Source organism: Pelodiscus sinensis, chromosome 3 (assembly GCF_052426305.1).
Source record: "Pelodiscus sinensis isolate ZL-2025 chromosome 3, ASM5242630v1, whole genome shotgun sequence".
NCBI classification, from domain to species: domain Eukaryota; kingdom Metazoa; phylum Chordata; order Testudines; family Trionychidae; genus Pelodiscus; species Pelodiscus sinensis.
The window spans coordinates 61,771,199-61,795,364 of NC_143054.1; the positions used below are offsets into that span (position 1 = coordinate 61,771,199).

Genomic DNA, 24,166 nt, shown 5'->3' on the forward strand with positions numbered 1-24,166 from the left:
CTAACAACAGTGATGTTTTCATCACGGAAGGCCAGTGAGGCTGTGCTACACTGCACCCGGAGCTAAAAATAAGCTACACAATTGGAGCTACGCAAAATGAGTTATGCATAGCTTATTTTGAGTTAATTTCAAAATAGCTTGTTTCAAAATATGGCACTGTCTATGTAGCACTTATTTTGAAATAAATCACTATTCCAAAATGTCCCTCGTGGTATGAGATTTATAGGGACATTGGAATAGCGAGCATGCTATAGTTCAAAATAATGAAAACAAAACAGCAGAAAAACAAAGAACAAAAACAAAACAGCAAATACGTATACAAATTATATCTCTGTGGTTGTCTCTCTGACCTTTTGTAGGTTGCTAACATTCTAAGCTTGTTATATTTCAAAATAACAGGCCCACTCAAAAGACCTCTGGTATCCCAAACTAGCTCTGCAGTGTAGACGTAGCCTGAAAATACTGAAGTCAAGCATAGTTCATCATATCAATAGTCTTTGATAGATTTACTGACTTGTTTGGTGCAGCTCTGTGGTAAATGCTTCCAAAAAGGGTGTTTGTTATGTGAATTTGCCAAAAAGTGAAAGAAGTATTTCTTAAATGCGTAACTGCCTCAAGAAAATTACTTAAAAGGGAACCAGAATTATTTTTCTTCCCCTGCAAAATGTTCCCTCATTTCCCCTCTCATCTAGCAGAGGACTATCACTTCTTCACATGCATTCAATGTCTAGGTCCTTAGAGCATCTCCCTGCCCATCTCTAACTATTTTATTCCCCCCTACCCCCAACAAATCTCACTTTGAATTTCTTCCACTGCAACAAGTTCTACAATTTAACCGTGACCATTTCTGATTGACTTCTCTCATACTCACAGTCCCATCCTGGCCAGTGAGCCCAACCTCTTGTCTCCTTCTGCTCCAAACATCTTTACTCTTGCCTATCATATTTGGAACACTATCTCTGAACAGATCCATGACTGGTTTTCTCCATCAAGGTCCTTCTCTAAGGCCCACTTCTGCCATGAAGCCTACAGGCAGGCAGTGAGTGCCGCAAAGTGTGGCTGAGAGGGTAGGTGGAGAAGATTGATAATTATACATGTAATACAAAAACAAAACAGCAAATATGTATACAAATGACATCTTTGTGGTTGTTTCCCTGACCTTTCGTAGGTTGCTAACATTCTTAGTTTGTAAGTTCTTTAGGATAGGCGTTGTCTCTACCTCTTTGGTTACTATAATACCTCTCACAATCTCTGGGAGCTATTACAACAACAGTAATGGGCCACCATCTGCTCTAAGACTGAACCACCATTTTGTTTTATAAACAATACATAGAGACTGCGTCTAGACTGGCAAGTGCTTTTGCGGAAAAACTTGTCAGCTGTCTACACTGGCCGCTTGAATTTCCACAAGAACACTGACTTCCTACTGTAAGATTGTCAGTGTTCTTGTGCAAATACTATGATGCTCCCGCTCAGGGATAAGCCCTCTTGCGCAAATGCTTTTGCGCAAGAGGGCCAGTGTAGACAGGTAAAAACAATTTTGCGCAAAAAAGCCCCGATGGCGAAAATGGCGATCACGGCTTTCCTGCGCAAAACTGCATCTAGATTGGCACGGACGCTTTTCCGCAAAAAGTGCTTTTGCGCAAAAGCATCCATGCCAATCTAGACGCTCTTTTCCACAAATGATTTTAACAGAAAAACTTTTCCGTTAAAAGCATTTGCTGAAAATCATGCCAATCTAGACGCAACCAAAAAGGCCAGCACAAATAATACTATGGGCAATAGTGTAATATTGTTTACTGAGCAGAAAGCCTATTAGCCTTTAAAAAAGCATATTTCCTAGATTATCAATGATTTCAAATGTTTTTAAGAAATGATCCTGCACTTTGCATCTTCTGTTCCCTTAGATACAAATTCTCTTCTAACAGTATAAAGTGAAGGACACCACTTACCTGACATACAAGTGAAACAAACCTCAGGGCCAGATTGAGTCTCTTGTGGGCCTAGAGCTATTAGATTTTGTGGAGCCTCTGTATATAGGTCTTTTTCCTAATTTAAAACAAAATGATCACAATTATGACACCAGGGCTATAAAGCTAAATTAAACTTGCCTTTTAATTAACATACAGACATTTGTGGTTTCATTTCAGTCATAAAACATGTAGAATATAGTTAATTTCATTCAAAATAACCTACTTCTTACCTAGAACAGCTGTTATATTAGGGGTTTTTTTTTAGAGGGAGTTTGGTGCAGGAGGGGATTCTGACCTGGGACAGAGCAGGGGGATGGAGCGTAGGAGGGGGTGCAATATGCAGGGTCCGTCCGGGAGGCACTAACCACTTTCGGTGTCAGAGCAGGGCTCAGACAGACTGTCTGCAGACCATGGCTCCACGCTGCTCCTGGAAGTGGCCGACTAATAGCATGTCTCTGCACACTCCTGGTGGGAGAGGGACAGCTTAGCTCCATGTGCTGCCCATGCCATTGGCTGGGAACTAGGCCAATGGGAGCTGCAAGGATGGTTCTGGGGTAGGGCAGCATGCAGAGCTGCCTCTCTCCCACCCCCTGAGAGAGGCAGTGGAGATATACCAGCAGCCAGCTCCTTCCAGGAGCACCATATGGAGGCAGCCTGCCCGAGCCCTGCTGAACCACTGGACTTTTAGTGGCCTGGAGCTTTATTTTTGTGGGAGCCGCCTTAATGCAGGGCCCTGGGCTGCAGCCCTCAAAGCCCTTGCATTAATCCAGCCCTGACTGACAGCAGTTCTTGCAGATTTATAGCTGACAACACCACTGATCTCATGACATGGTAGGGCTAATTTATAAGTCAGAACATATGATATAAAGTCTGCTGCAACATTGGAGTGTGGGTGTATGTGTGAATGAAGACCAGCATTTGACTAGGGATAACACATAATGCAACACTTTAACGTGACAACCCAGCAATGGGCTCATCTAATGTCTTGGAAATCCATCACAAAGGTGACAGAGAGACAATCTATTGTGGATCTTTCCACAGCTAAGATTTTGTAAAGACCCCATTTCAGAGGCCAAAATTGCTATAGAAGGTTAAAATGGCCTTGCTAAGGAAGTTTTCCAAATGAAATATTAGAACAATAAGCAGGAGATCTTTTGACAGCACTGATCATTTTGGCTCCAATGTCTGTTTAATGGAAGCTACTGCTCAACAGGATTAAGAGTTTCTATAAGGCGGGGAGACAGTAATCTGCTGATACTAATGAGTCCTTGAATGCAATGGCAAACTTATAGAGAAGAAAGCAAGAAGTAAACAATTTAGCTTCCTCTTTGCTTCATCAAAAGAAAAATCAGAGTTCTCTATCTAAAAAAGGTCCCAGAAATCAAAAAGTATACTTTTTATTTTTTTAGCATATAAGATTAGAGGATCTGAGACCCACTATTGGAATGACCCATCTTTCTCGCTTTTCCTTGTAATGTTGTGCGTCTCTAATCTTTGTTCTAATCAAATTCTCTGAACATACAAAAATAGTCTGGTGGCCTTTTGAAAATAGAAACAAAGTAAAGATTAAAAAGGTTAAAATCTGCATACCCACAAATATCAACTGGACCTAAGGGAGTCAAATGGATTGAGAGTCACAGCCGTAACTGATGACACATTGGAGAGTGGGGGCAGGGGCGGCCCGTGACTATAGGCCAACTTGGCCGTTACCTAGGGCACCGCCTTCAACGGGGCACTCGGGGTGCCCGGTGATGATGTCACAGGGCACCCAGGACTCCCGATGATGACGTCACTCCATTGACGGCCATGCAGGCAGGAGCACCGATCGCGCATTCCGCCCGGGGCCGCTCCTGAGTGGTGGATTCCTGTTGTTCACAGAACTAAGCATGGGCCAGATCCTCCAATGTTCTATGTGCCTTCAACTCCCAATGAGGCTAAGCCCAGCCTGCAGAATCAGGCCTATAAGGAGGGCCTGGGGTATTGTACCAAGAAATAGAATTCTCATCTTATTTCCCCTTCTGACCATGTCTAACATCCTACACAAGGAAGCTATGTGGCCTAATAGATTGATCTGGGGCTAAGAACTACTGAGTTCTAGTCAAGCCTTTACCTTCAAGTGGCTACGTGACATTCCTACTTTCCTCAATTAAAGACACCGCTGCACCATAGCAAAAGGCTCTTAAGTCAAGAGAGCTGATCTTTTCCTCCAAAACAGTGCTATTTCCTTGTACCAGCTCAGTATTCGCAGTGGGAGTTAGATCAGGCCCTTCACCCTGAACTGAGGTTTTGTATACAGCAGTGCCGGTTGCTATCTACCCCAAAACCACTGGTTTTCAAAGCATTTTTAATTAAAAATTAATGGGTTTTAGCGTTCTAGATGAGCAATCCATATAATTGGCCTTCTAATAAATCACTTTACATGCACAGGGAGAAGGGACTGATATTTCTGAAATTCCATTACAGAGGGAAAAAGTTAGCTTTCCTGACCTATTAAACAACATAAGCTCCCTCTCTGGTAATGAACCTTAAACAAAGAAATCCAGGGATAAATCAAGAAGATTATAGGCCTTATTTCTCCTTGATGGAGGAGATTTTCAGTATCTTAACTATGCTTAAGTTAATTAAAACACATTAGTAGTGGAGAAATTAAGTGATTTTTAACTAGCCAAACAATGTAGGCATCGTAGCATGAAATCACGCTGCAAGAGCAAAAAATGTGTTTTCCTAACCACTCATTAAATCTTAATGTCAAGTTTTGCAAGTCATTAAAAATTACAGAAAAACTTTTCATTACAGGTTTGCAAAAAAGGAAACAATATAGGACTCGGTCAGTAAGAAAAGCATCAGTGAGGTATAAGCAACTCAAGTAATATTTATACCATATGTGAACCTGACCCACAGCCCCACTTTGAAGTCTTGCTAGCATGTCCTTCTAGTGTGAATTTAGTCCTGCAAAAAGCACTTGACTGACAGCTGGAGAGACTGACGTTTTAGTACAGCTCAGGCTGCAGTAATGCAGTTTCTCACATGCTAGCCCCTGCCAAAGTGCCTCAAATCTGAGTACGAAGGACAGGCTCTCTGGCCAAAATAATTCAGTGCCCCACTTTTTTCAGTCGATGGCCTCTGTTCGTGGAGTTGTATTTTTGCAGATGGATGAGATTGCTAATACAAACAATACAAGGATTATTGAATGCTCAGCTTGAACATCAGTTCTCATCTTCTCAGGGAGAAGAGCCCCGGAGAAGAGACTAACACACAACTGGAATACTGAGTACAGTTGGTCTTCCCATAGTCTGCTCAAAGAATCAGCAGTAAATCTACTAAATGCAACTCAATTATACTAATGTAGAACTGATTTGTAAGATAATTGGTCTCTAAGACCAATATTTTCAGTCTTAGATATGGACTGAAGTAAGTGGCCTCTTTATTCACAGCGTCCGAACACCCGGCTGCTTTTGTCAACCCGGGTGTCTAACGTTAGGCACCAGTTTTTGAAAGTCATTGGCAGATAGTCTGTGTAACTCCACCTCCATCTCTCTTAATTAACAAGGTGAGAGATCAACGTGTAAATTACAATGGAGCACAATTATGGCTGAATTAATTTCTTTAATTTTCTAAATCTCTGGGACTAAACTAAATATGCCTGAAGATTCAGAAGGGGAGCTTTTGTTTCTCCTTGGTCCGATTATGTGCTTGGCTTAATTTTCTTAGTGCCAACCCAGCAACACCTGGGCTGCGTCTAGACTGGCATGATTTTCCACAAATGCTTTTAACGGAAAACTTTTCCATTAAAAGCATTTGCGGAAAAGAGCGTCTAGATTGGCACGGACGCTTTTCCGCAAAAGCACTTTTTGCGGAAAAGCGTCCGTGCCAATCTAGACGTGCTTTTGCACAAAAAAGCCCCGATCGCCATTTTAGCAATCGGGGCTTTTTTGCACAAAACAGTATTGTGCTGTCTACACTGGCCCTCTTTTGCACAAGAGGGCTTTTGCCCGAACGGGAGCAGCATAGTATTTCCGCAAGAAGCACTGATTTCTTACAGTAGGAAGTCAGTGTTCTTGTGGAAATTCAAGCGGTCAGCTGGCAAGTTTTTCCGCAAAAGCAGCTGATTTTGTGGAAAAACGTGCCAGTCTAGACACAGCCCTGGACACAGTCTAGACACAGTATGGAAAGTGAAATCAATACATTTCGACTTTTTCTTTTGCTTGTTTGCAAAGTAAAAATAATAATAAACCCTCCTTATTGCTGCCACCTTTCTCAAAAACTTTCTTAATTTTTGTTGATGTTGCCCTGGTTATTTTTACCTTCAGTAGTCTTGACCAGCAGAACTGAGGAGCCCATGTCGCCAAAGAGAGTAGAGCTCTGAAGGTCAAAACACTTGGACGGACTCCTCTTTGACAGCTGCTTTCACGGGAGAAGCCTGCAGTACTCACTCCTAGCTTGGAAGACCTTCTATTGTAGTTCATAGGTGCATATAGAATCCTCTGTTACTGCATCCAGCTCTGCATGGAAATAAAATTCCCACCATTAGCTTGAGATTTCAAGCTCCCACAAAGTTAACTCATGGGCCATGTTACAACTTACAAACTCCTGATTTAACAAATTCAGACTAGTGTGTCCTCACTATGGGTAAGCATCAAAATGAGTCCAAGGCAGCCTCCATTAATTTGCATGTTCAGGAGCTTCAGGGAGTAGCTGAGTTAGTCTGACCATTTGTTGTTTTTTTCCATTAATTTGGACACGCTATCTCGGACTTAGATCCCCAGGAAGCACTGGGAAGTAATTAATTCGAATTACTCTGGGGCATAGTTATTTCCAAATAGTGGCACCAGAGTGTCTGCCATTACAGGTCATCCCCCCTATACGTCTGAGATACATGCCAAAAAACGTGAAAAAACATCCCTGCTTTACATCACTTCGCTATATAGATAAAATAGAAAGGAAAGGCTATGTTTTCTTATGACTCCAGCCTACAGAACTAAAATGAGAAATTTCATGTCCCCTTTATTTAGATCAAGGGTGGGGAACCTAAGGTCTGGGGGCCAGATGCAGCCCATCCCTGGCACAAGAGTTTACAGCAGGGCAGCTGCACCACCGTAAGCTGTCTGTGTAACTACTTTAAACAGATGAGAGAGAGAGAGAGCTCTCCCATCAGTTTAACTACTGCACCGTCCATGACCGGCATTAGTTATGTCAGTGGGCACTATCCACACCAGCCTAGATCTGTGTAACTTACATCACTCAGGCTATGTCTACACTACAGAGTTTTTTCCGAAAAATAGCCGTTTTTCTGAAAAAAAAAACCTTGAATTACGTTCACACTGCAAGCATATTCTTTAGGGAAAAAAATCGAAAGAACAGAGGGGTTTTTCCAACATTGGTAAACCTCTTTCTACTAGGAAAAAGCTTTTTTCCAAAAGAGCTCTTTCAGAAAAAGGCGTGTGTGGATGGGGAAGAGGGAGTTCTTTTGAAAGAAGAGGAAAGAGGAAAAAAGCACAGGTGCTCTGTGGCCACTCCATCCATAGTAATCACAGCTTAAATGCAAGATAGCGTCCATTCAGTGTGGACAATATCTTTAGAAAAAGCAGATTGCTTTTTCAATGCGCTTTGGCAATGTGGACACTCTCTTTTGGAGGAAAATTTTTCAGAAGATCTCTTCTGGAAAATCTTTTTTCGAAAGAAGCCTGCAGGCTAGATGTATCCTCAGGGAGGGGGGAGGTGTTGTGTTCACACCGTGAGCAACCTAAATTACGCTAACATAAGCTAGGTTCTATCTATGCTACACAGGAAGCCTGACTTGCATGCAGTCACATGAACCCCTAGCCACACATTCATTTCTAGACTCGGTGCCTGGGAAGGAAGCAGGCACAGGTGAGGCTGAGCTAAGCATTCTTAACGCTTAATCTGTGTCCTAAGCCTTTTGGGGGAAAATGCTCACTGGTGTTGCGTAAATGCCCTCTTGTGGGACTAAACATCCATTATGGTCATTTTAATAAAAAACAAAAGTGTTAAATCAGAAAGTCATGTTAAAATTTGCATCTTTATTCAATTTACTTTACAGTTGGCTTTGTGGAAACAATATATTTTTGGCTGTGATTTCAATACACGTGGTTTCACAAGCAGGGTGGACAATGAGGCTTATGACTAATAAGTGAAATCTCTTAAATCCTTCAGGATTCCACTTGGGACTTTATAACCTTTCACCAGACTTGACACAAACAATGAAGTGTCTCTGTGGCTTTCAAAATGATTAGGTTTGTCTCCAACTGAAACCAACCTGGGAAATTAATATGAGGCCGCAGGTAATTTTATTTCCCTTTCCTTGGAAGAGTTTGATTGTATAGCGTGCATCAGATATTCACTGTTCCCTGAATAAATCTGTTAGTCCAACCTTCCAAATAACTAATAATGTAGGATCTAATGCTGCCCTGCTGAAGTCAGTATAAAGCCCCTGTTGTCACCATTATTGGCAGAAATAGACAGCCCCTTAAAAATTAAGTGTGTATAAAATGCCTAGTCAATTGATGTGTAAATATATCTTATACTATACACAACAGCAGTATTCATTGTGCATTACAGCATCATAAGCACTGAGCAATAATTTAAAAATGTTTAAAAGCAATTATTTAACATATTATTTCTTTTAACTCATATCTATTGTCGGATAATGCTCCTAGAAACTCCTGATTCATGATCACAGTTAAACAGAGCAAGCTATGGAATGATCTAATTGGCAGTCTTTTCCTCATTATTTGACTATCAAGTTAGTGCCCAGCTGAAAGGGAATGCTGACTATTTTGGAGCATTTAAGGTAGCTAGCCCAAATATTTGTATAGTTCCTACTAAAGGCTACAACAGAAACTGCATGTCTAGAGTGAGTGTTATCCACTGGACAACATGTGTTACGCAATCCCCTCAGTGCCTAGTCCACAGAGGATAAGAGTCTGCTATAGTCTCCAACAACACAGTGCTCCAATCATCAAGATTTATTTATTTAGCTCTGGAGGTTCCCCAGCTTAAACCCTGGCCAAATTGGTGGCTGACAGACATGGATTCGAAACACACATTCCTTTCTTGAAAATATTTTCTTTGTCCATTGGATTAACACCTATAGTGACTGAGAAGTATTCTGAATATTTTCAAGAGTTGCCATTCTGAGGGCACAATGTGCATAGTACTATTGAAGATAATAGACTATGAGCAATATGAATCATGGATTTATAAGAAATAAATTATGCCATTAACTTGATTGCTGTGACTGACAGCAATACAAAAATAATTGGTTGAAAGACATGTACTGGATATAAGGTCTGTGGATTTGCAAAGCATGAAATCTACCAAAAATGTTAAATCAGATTGCAAACAAAGTGTTCATCATCCCCAGCCAAATTGATTAAAGTTACATCTCCCCCTTCCCCAAACATACATACAGTTATAAAGGGCTGTGATGGGCTTCAACAGGAGCTATTCAGAAATTCACCAAAGTGCCTCAGAAACGTAGGCAACTAAGAACTAGATTTTTCAACTGTTTAGGCATCTAAATAGCTGGTAGGTAGCTCTGCCTCATTCCCTGAGGGGACCTTTGCATGCAGAGTTGCTGTGACACATCTGGAAAGAAGTAGTTAGACCCCAAGGAGCAAGCACCACTTGAGTCAGAAACTGGTAACCAAACTCAGGCTGTGTCTAGACTGCAGGGGTTTTTCGAAAAAAGTAGACTTTTTTCGAAAAAACTTCACCTTAATTTAGACTACAGCCGTGTTCTTTTGAAATTAAATCAAAAGAATGCGGCTTTTCTTTCGACGGCGGTACTCCTCATTTCACGAGGAATAATGCCTTTTTTCAAAAGCGCTCTTTCGAAAAAAGGCGCTACGTAATGCAAACTTGCTTTTTCGAAAGAAAGCATCCAGACTGCCTGGGTGCTCTCGTTCGAAAAATCAGCTTGCTTTTTCAAAGGTACTGATTGTAGTCTAGATGCTCTTTTTCGAAAGAAGCTTGCAGTCTAGACGTAGCCACAGAGAAAAAGGCAGGGATGCAGCCACACAGAAAACTTGGGGATGTTTGCTTTTCATTATAAAATGTTTTGGGCTAGAGCCCTCAAGCTTATCCACAAGAGGATCATTAGACTGAAAGTCATTGGATCAGAGCTTGTCTCTGTGGACACCAAAAGCAGACACTTCTCTGATGGGTGAGTGGGGGAGGAGATCTGCAGCTTTATGAGCTGTACCCAAAAGGCCCATGAGGGTGCTGCTTCAGCCACACCATTATGTGTATGTTTAGAACACACACATACACACTCAGTGGGAAGGGTGACAGGTTCAGTAAGTCACAGAAATCTCCTTGAGACTGTCATTTGATGTGCTGAAATATCACTGAGTCTGCCTATCTGCCCCTGGGTGGGTGCTCCACCCCCTGTCCTGTTGAGCCAACCCTCCTGTCTCCTCTAGTGATAGCACAGAGCTGGAGTCATAGCCCACAGCAGAGCAACACAGACAGTGAGATCAGATCAGCTTTGGGAAGGCTCAGTCAAAGGGACTTGACACAGCACCCAGGTACACAGCTCCAATGGGACCAAACCTTCAGATAAATCCATCTTGCTCTGCATAAAAGTTTTGTGCAGAGCAAGCTCAAAAGTTGTTTATCCTCATTATCAAAGGAAGAGAAATTCACAACTATTGTTTCCTCTAGTAACAATTATTTACACTGGGTTTATTAATAACAAGTTATTTTTTTAAGTGCTAGCAAGTGATGGCAGAGAGATCAGGTAAGTTACTAAACAAAAAAAGAGGGTGGTTAGAACCCCCTTCTCACAATCTGGGAAGACTCCCAACTTGGGCCTAATCCTTTCCCCTATTTGATCTTAGCTGTTTTCAGCAGTCATCTTGGGTGGTAAGCAGGGGCCTTCGGGCATCAATCCCCATTATTTGGTTTCCCACCTTCATATCTCTGTTGTGAAAGGCAGGAATCCTTTGTCAGTTTTAACTTTTGCACAATGGCTTCTAGCATCAGGTGACCTGGTCACATGTCTTTGCAGGACCAACCCTAATTCAGGCTTATAGGAAGAACAAGACTGTTCACAGATTATTGTCCCACACAGCAGGCCATTAAGTCCCTTGAGTGCTCTTAACGGCCTTCACTTAGCACCTCTAGGGTAATAAACAGGATTATATTAATATTTCTAACTTCAAATGCAGGAATGATACACACTCACAAATAGAATATACCCATTCAGCAGATAAGTGAATAAGAATAATGGAAGCAAAAGATTACTCTCTAGAAGAATTTTTTGTTGTAGATGTAAAGAAGTTTCTTTCATCTCAAATGTCCTCCACAAAATTTCAATCCAGGATGGTTGAGATCCCCTTCCATGCATATAAACATACTGCCTATTTATTTCCTAGTGGTATGATGTAGGTGTGTCTTCTCTGTTCCCCAAATACAGTCCAACAAATCTTTGATATGTATCTCCAGACAAGGTTCTCTTCCCACACTATGAACTTCTCTGTTGACTTTATAGATAAAAGTGCCTCCGTTGTCTTAGATAACAATGCTTAATTTGCATGCCAACAGACAGGTGAACAAACATCTTTTGTCTGACAGGAAGTATATTGGATACACACACTATGGCTACGTCTACACTGGCCCCTTTTCCGGAAGGGGCATGTAAATTTCACGAGTCGTCGTAGGGAAATCCGCGGGGGATTTAAATATCCCCCGCGGCATTTAAATAAAAATGTCCGCCGCTTTTTTCCGGCTTTTAAAAAAGCCGGAAAAGAGCGTCTAGACTGGCCCCGATCCTCCGGAAAAAGTGCCCTTTTCCGGAGGCTCTTATTCCTACTTCCGGAAAAGGGGCCAGTGTAGACGTAGCCTATATGTATGTAAGAAGGGGTGTGTATGTGAGATAGAGACAGAGAGAGAGACCCTAGCTTTCTTTTTTAGTTTGGAAAAAAGAATACAGCTGTATATTTGGAAAAACTTTCTAATTGTCAGGGTGGTTAAACACTGGAATAAATTGCCTAAGAAGGTTGTGGAATCCCCATCCCTGGAGATATTTAAGAGCAGGTTAGATAAACATCTATCAGGGATGATCTAGATCAGTGTTTCTGAAAGTGTTCCACAAAATCAGTTTGAGAAACACATTAACTGGCTGCCCCGGGTTGATTATTTACCGGCGCCGCGGCCACGGAACCTCACAGCTCCCATTGGCTGCGTTTTGCTCTTTGCAGCCAATCAGAGCCACGGAGAGTGGTGGCCCAGCCTATCCCACTTCCCACAGCTCCCCTTGGCTGCAAAGGATGAAACAGAACCAATGGGAGTCATGAGGCTCCATGACCGTGGCAGAACATTTTCAGAAACACTGATCTAGATGGTGCTTGGTCCTGTCATGAGGGCAGGGGCCTGGCCTTAATGACCTCTCAAGGTCCCTTCCAGTTCTAGTGTTCTATGATTCTTTCAAGACCTCACAAGACAGACACTCTTTGATGAGCAGAATGGCCATTTCACAATCAGAATGTTCTTATAACCCCCTTGCCAGCCAACACTGAGGGGCTCACAAGTCACACTCAGTACCAGAAGATATTGACAAACTCAAGGAAATGCAGCGAAGGACAACAAAAGTAGAACCTCGACAGACTACCTTATAAGGAACTATCGAACCGACTACACACGTTGGGACAAGAATCTCAGCTGGTGCAAACCAGAGAACCTTTATTAACTTATATCAAGCTACAACAGTTTTTACTGTGAGGATTCATCTTCTAGGAAGAGACCTAAGCCACACTTCCTTTCTGAGCTGGAATTACTCCAGAACAGCCTCTTCATCAGTATTTTGATGTTTTCACTTCTAGTCTCGAACAGAATCAGGATATGCAGAAACATGAAACAGGAGAAAAGTAAGTTGTACTTCCCTTTCTAAACATTGAGACAAGTTTGATCGCAGGAAAGGGCATGGTTCACAATCCATTTTTACTTTAGCTAAAGGCAGCTACTCATCTCTAATTGTGATCGTTATAAAAATGGACAATCAGGACTTATTTAATACAATCGGTCATATTATATTTCCCAAGCTGTGTAATTAATATTGTGTCAAAAAAATGGGTCATTGTTGCATTTGTAGAAGCAAACCATGTTACTTGAGCAGTCTCTTCCCTAGCCAGGTTACTACTTAATGACTGGCACTGATTTACTCTGAGAAGCTGACATCTGTCAAGATTTGTTTGCAATTAAAATAACTCCTACCCAAATCATCAGAAAATATTCCTATTAAGGACTGTCCATGTCTGCCCCTAAGGAATCAGCATAACAAAATAATAGGCATTGCCGGCCAGTTCTGGGTATTCATGGGGTTAGTGGCTAAGTTATAGCTTCAGTGGTAGTAATAGGCAGCTTTCAGTTTTCAGGGGCAAACAGCAGAAAAACCATTTCATAATCAGCCTCATATCTTGAATTGATTGAGGAAGTGCCATGGGTTTTCCCTTTTTGCAACTCTGCTAATCCTGATATCCATTAACTGCTTGCCTCTTTTCTCTCTGTCCCACACACAAACTGTATAGTAGCTACAATGAGCAACCTGAGCTACTGAGTGGGCTGCATGAGTAGCCCTCCTTTATCTCAATGGGCCACAAGACTGTTGTAAGCAAGATTGTCTCCTGGGATAGGCTAGTTTTGCTAACTGTGCTTGTGCACTTAGAATTTGCAGGGTGTGCCTATTGAACCACAGGAGGGTTCTGATTGGATGCAGAGGGAGCACACGGTTTCTACAGTCAATGTTGCATGCAATCAGCACACACCTCACTTCATATGTGAGTCACTTTAGTAGCACAAGTACAGAAAAATGACAGACAGAAACCAGCAGAATCTGGAAACCCTGGCTACGTCTACACTGGCGCGTTCTCACACAAAAACTCTTTTGCGGAAGAGTTCTTCTGCAAAAACTCTTCCAGAAGAGAGCGTCTGCACTGGCATGTGCTTTTCTGCAAGGGATGTGCTCTTGCGCAAGAGCATCCATGCCAGTGTAGACGTTCTCTTGTGCAAGAAAGCTCTGATGGCCATTTTAACCATAGGGCTTTCTTGCACAAGAAATTCATGATGCCTGTCTACACTGGCCTCTTGCGCAAGAACAGTTTCACAAAAGGGTTTATTCCTGAGCGGGAGCATCAGAGTTCTGGTGCAAGAATCCCTGATTTCATACATTAGAACATCTGTTACTTGCGCAAGAACACGCGGCCAGTGTAGACAGGCAGCAAGATTTTGCGCAAGATCGCGCCATTGTAGACACAGCCCCTGTGTGTGAGCAGTGGTAAACTCAATGTCTTGCGGGCCACACACAGAGCCCTGATGGGCCATCTATGGCCTTTGTCCCTCAGGTCGTCCACCCCTGTTGTATGGTGAAATAGGATGAACATGCTTTGTTCATCTTTCTGGGTACTGTTACTTGAGTATCTCAGGATTTCCATCAGTGTAAAAAGGGACACTGTACATGATTTGCTCTCCTGGAATTCCTAGTCAGCTTTGGAAGCTAGCTGACATTTACCTTTTTCCTCCCACACTGGCACAGTAAATGTTCTTAAGTCTCAACGGCATGGCATACTCACTGTACTAAGCAAACTACCCCAGAAACACCTTTCTTTTGGATATATTTGACAGTTATTGATAAAGTTTTGTACAAAGATTCCTCAAATACAGCAGCTCTATTCCAGTATTTCACCCAAATGGAGAGATCCAGTACAATGCCTCAAGTTTTCCTTAAGACCTGATCTGAAGACTTCTATATGATTTAAGTAGTGTACAGGAATACATTTCACCCACAGGCTACGTCTAGACTGGCATGATTTTCCGCAAATGTTTTTAACGGAAAAGTTTGTCCGTTAAAAGCATTTGCAGAAAAGAGCATCTAGATTGGCACGAATGCTTTTGCGCAAAAGCACTTTTTGCGGAAAAGCGTCTGCGCCAATCTAGACGCGGTTTTGTGCAATAAAGCCCCGATCACCATTTTCACCATTGAGGCTTTTTTTGTGCAAAACAGTTTTTAGCTGTCTACACTGGCCCTATTGCGCAAAAGCATTTGCGCAAGAGGACTTTTTCCCTAGCGGGAGCAGCATGGTATTTGCGCAAGAATACTGACAATCTTACATTAGATCGTCAGTGTTCTTGCGCAAATTCAAGCGGCCAGTGTAGACAGCTGGCAAGTTTTTCCTCAAAAGCGGTTGCTTTTGCGGAAAAACTTGCCAGTCTAGACGCAGTCTAGATACAGACATGCCTGTCTTTTTGCAAGTGCTTGTTTTCCTTCAACTGGCTATGTTTGGTGCTGGGACTAGTAAAGGGCTAAAGGAATAGCCACTATAGACCTGCCTTCTGCAGTGCTATTCCCCTCTTTTCAGCAGGAACTCTCACAGTCTTCTATGATTCCTCTGGGGTCCAGCTCTCTACCAAGGAGACATAAGAACGTAGCCCCTCCACTGACTTCACCACCTCAAGCCGCCCTGGTCCCTGGCTCTGACTTAGAACCAGCAAGCATCTCCCTAGGCTTCTAGTACCAGCTTCAACCCTCTGATTCAGGGATACCAGCTAATAAACCTCTCACTGCTCTATTACCTTTAACACTCTCTTTACTCTCTAGAAGCTCTTGCCTCCTGACTAAGTCTTGTCTGACCCTCTTATAGCTCCCCAGAGGCTGCCTCACCCTTTTATTTGGCCCACCTGGGAACATCTGGACTGGAACAGGAGCACTAATCCCAGTTTCATTTAATGGGCCAACTGCCTTTGTATGTTCCTCAGTGGCAAATGGGATATCTCAAGGATTAAAATGCTTTCTGTATCCTTCATTTATTCACTGGAGACCTTATACATTTCTTACACTCAAACAGTTTCGAATTTTCAGACATAAATTGCAGCTCCTACAGTCAAAAATATAGGTTTTCCTATAATTAAATTACCTACTGGATGATTTATATGAACTTGACACTTTTAAATTCTGCATTTAATGCTAGAATTCACAAGAGCTTGTTAGTTTTTTTAATATAACCTAAGTGGGCAAATAAACATTTATTGCCCCGGGGAGATTGCATAAATATATCTCTATCAGTCAATTGTTAACAGGGGATGCATAGTTTATTGATCAAAACTTGCCACCTGTGCCAAATACTGTTTGTCATCCAACATGGGTTTCACCAATTTTTTTCCAATCTGGGAGTGTAAGAAGTAAAATGCCACTATTTTTGACATTTTTGCAGTTTGCCCTGGTGAAAGGGTAGATGGTTCTGACCCGCTTGGCAAATTCATTCTCCTTTTGAAACATTTACAAGAGCAATGGTGACCATTTTTCCCACTATCTTCCTCTCTGGGTATATTATCTTCACTTTCTGCTCTTTTTCATGCAACCAAAAAAAGCAATTCTTCTTGTGGAAAAGAAAAACCACTTTTGCATTTTGTAATCAATAATTTTAAAAAATATTATAGAGAATTAGTCTCTTCTTTGGCAAAGAAGAATAACAAAAATATGATCTTCTTCCTCAGTTTCAACAGCACTGAGATTTTTTTTTCTAAAAAGATTACTGGGCAACCACATATTTATTCCTTTACTAATGTATTGACTATTTAGACAGAGCCACATTCTTTAAATTCCACAAAAGTACATGAGCATTATTAGACTTACAGCCATATACACAGCCAAAGGCTATCTCTAAAGAGTTACTGTGCGTAGTGGTCAGCATAATAGCTTCAATGTTATTAACTTTCTGTCCAATCAAATATAGTTATCCAATTTATATCAGGCACTCCCTATATCTGGGGATCCTGTTCTGCTCTAGGAAGTTTGCAGTGATCTGGAGTGATGTTCATTAGGCTGTAGGAACTACATTATTATCCTAGTCTAAATGAAACAGAAAATCTAATAGATGTTAATTTGTGCATGGGGATGGTGTAGATGAATGGCTTTTGTTTGTTCTTTTTGCTGGCTTTTGTTCTTCCTCCTCTCTTTAACAGGGCTTCTCCCAAACTTTAAGATTATTTTTGATCTTAGAAGAAGTTTACTGGATTCTTGATGAAAAAGAGGAAATACATTAAAGATGAATTATAAAATTAATGTTAGATCATAAAATTCTGAGAAGATTGGTACAGAACATATTATTAAATGTACCTTCTATAAAAATTAGGGTAGTGAGATGGCAATCTGCAACTGACCCTGTCTGTCCTCTAGTTTATTATCACTGTCTGAAATAAAGAGTATAGCCATGAAATTATGTGTCTTATACCCAGAAATGTCAAGTGAACTTTGACTTTATGCCATCACTATTTGGGAAAAAGTCATTTGGTAAGCAGAAACCATTTTGTCTGGCATTGTTTGTTTTGATTGGCTAAAATAAAGACTATGGCACAGTTTGTTATGGAAATTTTTATATTAAACGGGTGATGATAAGTCATCTGGTCTATACATAGCAAATGGGAGTTCACTGGGGGCTCTGAATGGTAATATCTTCCTAAATGGACAGCTCAATTAAGCAACTAAAGAGTTATTTCCTCTAGGAGAATTTAGGCACAGCTGGAGGTAAATGGTGCAGGTAGTAAACTCCAGCCCACAAATTGCAAAGCTAATCTAATCTGGTGTTTAGTACAGAACTCCTTCACAGAGTTGGGAGCAATTTATTTTTATATTGTAAAAATTAAAAGGGAGAACATTAGTACATATTTTTTCTGGGTCTTTACTGCTAGGTCTCAGCATCCTTGTCACATAGCAGACTTTTTCAAATGAGTTTTGGACCTTATCCTGTAATTCTTACAGAGCCACCACTTCATTGATATCACCCCTTGGCTCTTGGGCAAATGCAGCCTGCCCAGCCCTCACTGTAGGTTAGAACAGGGCTTCGTGTCCCAGTGGGCCCAGGGAAGCAAAGAATAACTGTGGTGTGGTGCGTGGCCCCTACTTCTCCACCACTCTTTCTACACTGATGGTTAGAGTAGGGCCCAACCAGTTCTTTCCTAACTGCCAGTGAGGTTCCCTTCAGAGGGGATATTCCTAGCAGGCTCTTTCTATGCACTGAAAGGCCCTAGGGAGCTTAGTGTGAGAATCAATCTTTATCCATCAGCCAGGGCTGGCTTAGGCCGATTCGCTCGATTCCCTCGAATTGGGCCCCGCCCCTAAGAGGGCCCCGTGCCCTGAAGCTGGAAGTATGCTGGCGTGCACTGCAGGAGGGGGCGTTGGCCCCGGAGAAGGAGCGCAGCAGCTTCCCTGCACCACAGAAGGGGTGATTCGAGCTCAGGGAAGGCAAGATTCTGCCCTGTAGCTGGGGATTAAAGGGGCTGTGACCTTTTTTTGGTGTGCTGTTCTTTTTTTAAAGTTTTTCTCAACAAAAAATCCTGGCTGCCGGGGCTCCGTCGAAACTGTTCGAATTGGGTCCCACACTTCCTAAAGCCGGCCCTGCCAACAGCACTTACATCTTTTCAACACTCATTGTCAGAGCTGTCAGCAAAGCCGTAACGGACTAGATTAGTTTTTGTACTTCATGGTTGTAGTGTGAACAAATGAAAACGTAGAGGAGTAGATGTAATTTTATTTCTATTAATACAATGCTTTTAAAAAAAGTTTTTGTAGTGGATGTGTGGGGTTGATCTAAATTTTTTAAGGAGCTGCATTTGCTTTATGTCATCTGGACTGACTCAGACTGTGTTATATATGGAAATATTTGACTCTTTCCAAACAGATCATGTAAAAAGTCTAGAAGAAGCTAGTCCAGAATCAGTGCAGAGAATTAACAACTGGGTTACAGTTTTAACAGACAGAGACTTTAGTTCAGAGACAGCAGCCCTATAGAATCTGTCTTTATTCTACCAAAAAGTAGGCCGGGTATCAAAAGGACAAAGACCACGGCAGGAAGAGCAATTAATCCTTGTGACAGTTACCCATCAAAGATGATATATTCCCTGATGTCACTGCTTTCTCAATACATACTGGTTTGTAAGAGTCAGAATCATTATCATATCATATAACTTCCTTATGTATCATTACCATGATACAGTATCAGCTTGGGAAAAGTTAATATAAAGTTTTGCAAGAGCTGCAAGACATAAGATTGGTTCCACTTCACAGGGATGAGTTTGGGGAACCAAGCTATGAATTTAGACCAAGAGGTACCTTTGATGTGACCAACTTTAGCAAAAAATCTGCCTTCAGATACTATTCATTAGATATAATTGAAACAGAATCCTTAGTTGGAAAAAAAGATGAGAATGAAATAGTGAGAGATTTGGGGTGTTATATTCACCCCCATTGCACATACAATGCCCATTAATTTTAATGGAAGCTCTGTGCTATAAGTATCAAGGAAAGAACTTACCCCTTTGTATTATTGTTATGGATCTCTGGCCATATTCAGTGACATTGCAAAGAAACGCTGAGTGCCACTGAAATAGACCAGATAGAGAGGAGGAAAGAATGATGTTGTCTGATTTCAGTGAAACGAGAGGCTTGTATGAATCAGCATGGGAATTATAAGCGATTTGGTTAGGTTAGTTGTTAAGGAAAGTTATTTGGAATCCTTGGAGGCAGGATTGATTCTAATGTGCTGGAGAAGGGACTGTGCGGTACCCTTGGGAAGGTATTGTATACAACCGCTAACAATTTCTCCTGGGGATCCTTAAGAACATAAGAATGACCATAGTGGGTCAGGCCAAAGGTTCATCTAGCCCAGTATCCTGGCTTCCGATAGTGGCCGATGCCATGTTCCCCAATGGGAAATGAACAGAACAGGCAATCATCAAATGATCATCTGTTATTCAAACACCTAGCTGCACTCATTGGATGGTTACCTTAAGGTTACTGGAATTATTGAGAATTAGGAATATGGAAAGAAGGAGGGAATAGGCAGGCTTTAGATGCTTCTTTCTGAGTTATAATGGGGAAGATGAGAGAAGCTAGGAATAAAGGGTTTTTTGGCACAGAATAGGCATGTAATGTTTAATATCAGTCTCATTGATCCTATCACAAGGGAAACACCCAGTTCTCACACAGTTTAATGCAAACTCAGGGCTAATAAAGCTACTACAATCAGGATAGATGTTCAGATTTAACATGTCAGCTATTCAAAAAAGTGACTTGTGAGCTTGTTACCTGTAAGGACTCAGGACCTGTTTTACATCTCATCTGAAAGACGGCCCCTGTAGTGCAGTGCTGCCTCTCACTATGCTGAAGCTTTGGTTTGGTATTGATTCCAAGGGAAGAGTGGCACCTGACTACAGAGTAATCAACCTTCTTCCCTATAGTATGTAATTGTTTCTTTCAAGTCTCATACCAATTTAAAGATAGTACCCAATCCACTAAGTTTGCAAAGTGTAATGGAATCACAGCACAAAATGCTACAACAAAATAGATATTAAAGCACTTACTTTCAATCTTTCCTCTTTGGTCATGTTTTCTAGACGTTTAATCATTTCTGTTGCTCTTATCTGGACTTTTTCCAATTTGGCCACATTTTTCCTGAAACATGGTGTCCAGAACTAGACATAATACTCCAGTTGAGACCTAATCAGCACAGAGTAGAGCAGAAAAATTACTTCTCATGTCTTGCTTACAACGCTTCTGCTAATACATCCCAGACTGAGGTTTGCTTTTTTTGTAACAGTGCTGCACTGTTGACTCATGTATAGCTTAAGGTCCAATGTGACCTTTAGATCCCTTTCCGCAGTACACCTTCCTATTTCCCATTTTGTATGTAACTGATTATTCCTTCCTAATGGGAGTACTTTGCATTTGTCCTTATTGAATTTCATCCTATTTACCTGAGGCTTTTTCTCCACTTTGTCCAGATCATTTTGAATTACAGTCCTATCCTCCAAAGCACCTACAACCCCTCCCAGTTTGGTATTTTCTGCAAACTTTATAAATGCCATACTCTCTATGCCATTATCTAAATTGTTGATTAAGATATTAAAACAGAACTGGACCCCGAACTGATCCCTGCAGAAGGATCAGTAAGATTCCCTTACTCGTGTGCTTCTAGCAGACTGAATCACTGATAACTATTCCCTGGGAATAGTCATCCAATGAGTTATGTACCCACATTATACTAGATCCATCTAGGTTTTATTTCTCCAGTTTGTTACCTTATTAAAGTATAGATATACCATATTTTCCACTTCCCCCTTATACACAAGGCTTGTTACCCTGTCAAGGAAAGCTAATCAGGCTGGTTTGACAGAATTTGTTCTTAGCAAATCCATGCTGGCTGTTACTTAACACCTTATTATCGTCTCGATGTTTGCAGATTGATTCCTTAATTGTTGTTCCATGATCTTTCCTGGTACATACGTTTAGCTGATCGATCTGTAATTCTCTAGACTGTGTTTATTTCCCTTTTATAGGTGAGCACTATATTTTCCTTTTTGCCAGTCTTCTGGAATCTCTTTCATCTTGCATGACCTTTAAAAAATAATAGTTAATGGCTCAGCTAAGGCCTCAATCAGCTCCTTGCATATTCTAAGATGCATTTCATCTGACCCTGGTTTTGAACATGTCTCAGTAATTTTTAATGTATTCTTTCCCTATTATAGCTTCTGAATCTATCCCATTTTCACTGGCATTCACTATATTAGATTTCCAATCACCACCAACCTTCTTGGTAAAAACTGAAACAAAGAAGTCATTAAGCACATTCACCATTTACATATTATGTTATTCTTTCTTCCCTCTCTCCTCATTACCCAGTCCTTGATTTTCTTCTTACTTCTCACATATTGTAGAATGTTTTCTTGTTACTCTTTATGTCTCTAACTAGTTTGTTCTCATTTTGTGCCTTGGCCTTTCTAATTTTACTTGTGTTATTTGTTTATATTCAACCTTTGTAATTTGACCTAGAAGCCACTTTTTGTAAGATTTCCATGGGCTCCCTTGTTGTATTTGCTTTCCTCCCTGCTCCCCTCTCCTCCTCTCCCCACTCCATCACCTACAGGAAAGCCAGGACATAATCCTAACACTGGAAGGCCACCAGACAGAGAGAAAAGCCTACCCATGCAGTAATGCTGCCCTTAAGAGGAATATGGAGACTGTGAAGATGCCTATTCCTTGTAGCTTAACGACATGTATGGGGCCAGTTTCTTAAGTCTCCCTTAGGAACACCATCAGCTGTGGGGATAGGGTAAGGCCCAGAATGCACCTTGAGGACACCAACAACTATGAAGAAAACACCCCAGCAACCAGCAGATGTGGGAGATCCAAATAAAGCTTTCCATGGAGACAACATAGTGCATCCACCCTCCCAAATCTTGTATCTCACCCAGGAGCATTCAAAGCCTTGATTCTTTTGTGCTTCTTCAGGCCAAGTTGAACACTCGATGAGCTGCCAGTATGATGCTCAGCATTTCACTGCTCCCTCTACTAACTGGGGTGAGCGGTTGACTCTGAGGACTCTCAGAACAACTAGTCTTTCTCCATTATTTCCTTCCCTTCCTTCTCTCAAGATAGGGGCCTGTACAGGAAGAGGTTGCAGAGCCTGCTAGAACTAGCACTGTACCTTATTTCTCAGCATTGCTGTTCCCTGTGTGAATTTGGAATCAGATCAGCTGACTTTAAGACCAAAAATTAGGTTTTGATGCACTTTACTCATGTGAGCTGAGCCAGCACAGCCCTAAGATGAACTAGATTCTCTTCTTCTGCATCAAGTGAACAAAAGTCCAAGAGGTTCCACCCCTAAAAACTTCCAGGCAGGGGGTACCACAGGTGTCACTGTGGCCATAATTTAGCCTACAGAATTTTTATTATTAGTGTTCATGCTCAAGCAGGGGAGGCACCAGACTGACTCTTGTATCTCAGGCTGAATATGCAAGACCAATAGTGAGAAAGAAAAGTCCTTTACAATTGATATTGCAGCCATACAGAGAAAAAGTAGGGACCACATAATGCCATTATGACTATGGCCCAGATCCTCTAAAAGTGGTCAGGCTATTCAGTGGGAGTGAGAAGCCTTTGAGGATCTGATCAACTTTTCAGACTAGAATTGTATTTGGGGACAAAATCAGCTAACTTCTTCATTGCTGAAGAAGACCTTTTGGTATAAAAACTACACAGAGTCATTGTGCATATTAGGGACGAATAAAGGAAATCTTTCTGGGTTGACACATCCTCATCTCATTGAGAATGTGTCCTAGGAGTTCCCAGTTAAGGTACACAGAAGAGACAGGACATGAACAGGCTAGTGACAAAGCAAGGCCAAAGGGCCTATAGAGAAGGAGAGTCTACAGAAGAGTCCACAAGAACTACTTGAGGGGCAGTTTTACAACTGTTGTGCAACTTGGAAATAGCAGAAGGAATAAGATTACTTGGTATTCGTCCACCACACATATCTGCTAAGTGTTCAACTAGGCTACTCAAGACAGATGTTAATTTGTCCCTTTAAGCTTCTATTTATTAAAAAACCCCAAAAACAAAAAACAGAAACAAAAAAAACCCTCCCAGATAGGCAGAAATGCTGGGTTAACGTGTAGCATAAAAAAATATACCAATGTTAAATTATTGATCCTATTTAAAAACAAAAGTGATGAGGAGTCCTGTGGCACCTTATAGACTGAGGGTACATCTAGACTACATGCCTCTGTCACCAGAGGCATGTAGATTAGGCTACCAGACATAGTAAAATGAAGCGGCGATTTAAATAATCGCCGCTTCATTTAAATTTACATGGCTGCCACGCTGAGCCGACAAACAGCTGATCAGCTGTTTGTCGGCTCAGCACGATAGTCTGGATGCGCGGGTGGCAACATCAAAGGTATTTGTCAACCACCCAGGTATACCTCATCCCAGGAGGCATACCTGGGTGGTCAACAAATACCTTTGATGTCGCCACCCGCGCGTCCAGGCTATCGTGCTGAGCCGACAAACAGCTGATCAGCTGATTGTCGGCTCAGCGCGGCAGCCATGTAAATTTAAATGAAGCGGCGATTATTTAAATCGCCGCTTCATTTTACTATGTCTGGTAGCCTAATCTACATGCCTCTGTCGCCAGAGGCATGTAGTCTAGATGTACCCTAACTGAAGTATAGGAGCATAAGCTTTCGTGGGCAAAGACCCACTTCGTCAGATGCATCTGACGAAGTGGGTCTTTGCCCACGAAAGCTTATGCTCCTATACTTCAGTTAGGGTACATCTAGACTACATGCCTCTGGCGAAGATGCATCTGACGAAGTGGGTCTTTGCCCATGAAAGCTTATGC

General features: G+C 41.6%; 1 long non-coding RNA gene across 1 annotated transcript; it reads right to left on the bottom strand.

Moving 5' to 3' along the window:
• Nucleotides 1-1,785: 1,785 nt before the first annotated feature.
• Nucleotides 1,786-20,485, bottom strand: LOC142827598 (uncharacterized). Its single transcript, XR_012902286.2, has 3 exons — nt 20,349-20,485; nt 6,278-6,475; nt 1,786-2,049 (listed from the first exon to the last, which is right to left on the bottom strand). It is a non-coding gene; the product is annotated as an uncharacterized LOC142827598 (long non-coding RNA).
• Nucleotides 20,486-24,166: the final 3,681 nt, after the last annotated feature.